At 54.2% G+C, this 3997-nt stretch overlaps 1 pseudogene; it reads left to right on the top strand.

Moving 5' to 3' along the window:
* Positions 1 to 2766: 2766 nt before the first annotated feature.
* LOC137505828 (U2 spliceosomal RNA) lies at positions 2767 to 2947 on the top strand (annotated as a pseudogene).
* Positions 2948 to 3997: the final 1050 nt, after the last annotated feature.

The raw sequence follows: 3997 nt of genomic DNA, 5'->3' as shown, positions 1-3997 counted from the left end.
AGGCTACCGAGAGATTCCTGTCGGGAATCACTAGAACGGTAGACGAGGAAGGTAAGTCCTCAGTCAACGCACCCCTGACATTGGAGGAGCTTCACTCCGCAGCCAGATCTTTCAGCTCAGGTAAGACCCCAGGCAGCGACGGCCTCCCCGCAGAGTTCTATGTGGCAATGTGGGACCTGGTAGGCCCGGACCTGTTGGAGCTATACGAAGAGACGGCGGCGGTAGGTAAGTTACCCCCTTCTCTCAGGGAGGGAATGGTCACGATCCTGTATAAGCAGAAGGGAGAGAGGTGTGACCTCAAAAATTGGAGGCCCATATCCCTCCTTAATGTGGACTACAAGATCCTGACCAAGGTGCTGGCCAACCGGCTAAAGAGGGTCATCGGTCAGATCATCAACCCGGACCAGACTTGCGGAATCCCCGGCCGCAGGATCGCGGACAGTCTGGCTCTCGTCAGACACGATCCATTACATCAAAGACCGCAACGTCCGTGCGGCCCTGGTGAGTATCGACCAGGAGAAGGCGTTCGACCGGGTATCCCATGAGTTCCTCCGTAAGGTGCTCAACAGGTTTGGTTTGGGAGAAATGTTCTGTTCCTATGTTAACCTTCTTTACACAGGTATCGAGAGTACGGTGCTGGTGAACGGCTGGAAGACTGACCCATTTCCGGTTCTCTCCGGGGTCAGACAAGGCTGCTCTCTGTCCCCTCTTCTTTTTGTTTGTTGTATAGAGCTCTTCGCCGAATGCATCAGACGGAACCCAGAGATCAGAGGGATCACCGCACCAGGACCAGAGAGACGGGCGGTCAAGTGCTCACTGTACATGGATGATGTGACTGTGTTCTGCGCAGATCAGCAGTCCATCGCATCGCTAGTCCAGACGTGTGAGGACTTTGGCCGGGCTTCGGGAGCAAAGGTCAACTGCGGTAAGTCGGAGGCCCTCCTCTTCGGAGAGTGGCATCTGTCTACATCTGCACCTGTCCCCTTTAGCATCAAGCCGGATTTCATCAAGATTCTTGGAGTCTGGTTCGGAGCAGAAGGCGCTGCCCAGAAGTCATGGGAAGAGAGACTCGCAAAGATGAGGCAGAAGTTTGGACTCTGGAGCCTCAGGAAGCTTACCATCGAAGGGAAAACCCTGGTCCTGCGGAACGGAATCCTTCCGGTACTGCAGTACCTAGCCCAAGCATGGCCACCAAGGGCGGACACGTGCAAGACCATCACAAGGGCAGTTTTCTACTTCATCTGGGGATCCAAGATGGACAGAGTCAAGCGGGCAGTCATGTACAAGGAGCCCGGCAAGGGAGGTAAGGGCGTGCCCGACATCTCCACCATGCTCCGGGTCTTCTTCGCATGCAACTGCACCCGCAGAACGATTACAGACCACGCACAGGGCTCGGCAGGAAACTCCATGTCCCGTTTCTTCCTTCTTCCCCTCTGGAGAACCTTAGGGTGGGACAAATGGGACAGCTCCATCCCCTACAACTGGGACACTCCTTGGTTCTACTTGGAAGCTTTCAAGTTCATCAAGGAGCTGCAGCTTGAGAGAGTTAACCCGGACCTGTGGAAGCCGAAGGTGATCTACAAGATCATCAGAGACAGAGATGATGTTGAGTCCGCCCCAGGCCTGCCAGACAGCGCCGCCAGGTATGTATGGAAGAATGTGGCATCCAGGAAGCTTACCAACAAGCATAAAGACCTGTCCTGGATGGCCATCCGAGGGGGGCTGCCCCTGAGGTCCTTCATGCATGCCAGGAACCTGTGCAAACACAGCCACTGCCCCTTGTGCAACCGCGGCAAGGAAACATCTTGGCACCTTTTCTGGGACTGCCAGTACGCACAGGAGCTGCTGGACGAACTGAGGCCGGAACTTTCAGGACTGATGCCAAGGAGAGCGATTACCCACTGTGCGGTGATGTATGGTTTCTTCCACGGCAGCCATTCAGAAGAGAGAATCCTGGACGCTTGGCGCCTTATGTGTTGCTTTAAGGACGCTGTGTGGTGTGCCAGGGAAAGAATGATACACCGGAGGGAAAAGATGTCCATGGAGGACTGCCGCAGACTTATCCACAGCCTGCTTCGGGACTACAACACCATGGACTCCCTGGAGGAGTCAGAAGATGACGACGACTGATCACTTCAGGTCTGTCTAGTCCTCCCTCCTCCCCTCCCTAACTGTTTGTTGTCCTTCAATAAAGCCTCAGGTCTGTCTTCCCCTACCCCAACCCTCCTCCCCCACCCTGTTGCTTTGTTGAATGGTAAGTATGGTTTAAACTGTGGTACTTTGGAGGATGTGCGGATCATGGCATTGGCTGTGCACCGCACGTCAGACAAAGAGCCACAGAGAGATTGAAGTGGAGCTCTTTGAGACTTGGGCCCAGAGGTTCTCCTCGGGGCCAGAGCCAAAGACCCACAGTTAAAAGCCGGCAGGGACACGCACATTGTGAGGCCAGAGGTTCTTACCTTGGGCTGCACTTTGGGCATCTCCCTCCCGGAAGACTTAGTTACATGAACCCAGTTGGCAACAACTGGGGCAGGGGGTCCTCTCGTGCCTTTGGGCAGGAGAGGGCCCAAGCCCCCCCGAGCCTCTGGCAAGGGGAGAAGGGCTCTCCAACCCTCTGAGCTCTCGCTCAGAGGGGGGAGAAGCCTAAGGGGTCCTTCCCTTTGCGAAGGACCCAGAGGGCGCCGCATGCCCGGTTTTGTGGCGGTGTACAATGCATCGCCATTTTTCCCGGGCATGCGGCCTTAAGCCCAGAATTCAGGGCCCCTGCTGTCTTACAGCAGGGGTCAGGAAAGCAAAAAAAAAAAAAATAAATAAAATAAAATCTGTTCTTATCAGTTTAATATCTGATACGTCCCCTATCTGGGGACCATATATTAAATGGATTTTTGGAACATTTTTGCAGTACCTCCAGGACCGGTGCACTACTCTCTCTAACTGGTGTCAAAAAACAGATCAAACCTCAAATACCCGGCTGACTAACAAAGTGAAGTGAAGTCAAAGTGGAGAAATCAAGTGCCCCTCTGCAAAGTGAATTTGCCAGTAGCAAGTGCTGTTTTGTCCCCCCTGCTGTGCTCTCTGTCTGTGCTGCTACTGCTGGGTGCAGGATAGAGTTGAAATCCTCAATAAAAACATTGTTTCAAGTTGTGTCTGCTTTTTTTTTGTGCATCTGTGTCATTTATTAATTTTGTACTTCTCCTGGCTATAAGAAACAGAGAACCGGGGAAAAAAATCCATTGGCTGCATGTGGCGTTCTTACTTTACTTGTTGCTGAATCAAAACTCCATGACCGGACAATTTTTCTTCATGGTTGCACTTTGTCCCCTGCAGGAGGAGCAGCAGCAGCAGCACCCCTCCCCTGGAGAGCTGCCAGCGGACTGGCTGGCAGTGCCATGGCAGCTGCTATTTATATAGCCTCTGCCCAGGGCATTATGACATCATCGGTTCGTCAGGTGCGCCTGCATGCACAGGTCAGGTTATTATGACATCGGTTGACTTCCTGGGAACCCTACAGCGCATGCACAGGTCAGGTGCCTCCATCAGTGCGAGGCTGTGATTGTGTGTAGCAGGCAAAGCAAGGAAGGATGGCATCTACTGTTTTGGCTTTCCACTACATGGCCTGTGTCTCCCTCTTGTGGCACACCCCGCACGTCCTGCAGACAGAGCGATTAAGAGGAAGGAGGATGATCGAACGACGATGCACTGTATTTTCAAACAGCCAGAGCTAGCCTGCCAGGCTAGAGACTTGACTTCTTCCTCTGCCCTCCACACTCTCTCCTAGCGTGGTGTCGGAATGCAAGGAGCCGGAAGCCTACTTTACTTTTGTTTGAGGCGTGGAGGCATGGCAGCGGAGGGGTTCCGGCGGTGGGCGGGGCCAAGCAAATGTAATCAGGCGACAGCTGAGCCTGGCCCTTGCGTCTGCGTCCAGCACAGGTCCGCCCGTCCTGGTGGCCCGGCAGGCCCGCAGAGGCAGCATGGAGGGCCCCCCCCCCCTGCAGGC

Source organism: Hyperolius riggenbachi, chromosome 4 (genome assembly GCF_040937935.1).
Source record: "Hyperolius riggenbachi isolate aHypRig1 chromosome 4, aHypRig1.pri, whole genome shotgun sequence".
Classification (NCBI taxonomy): domain Eukaryota; kingdom Metazoa; phylum Chordata; class Amphibia; order Anura; family Hyperoliidae; genus Hyperolius; species Hyperolius riggenbachi.
Note: the sequence above shows the minus strand (reverse complement) of the source record. Positions and strands in the feature narration are given on the sequence as shown.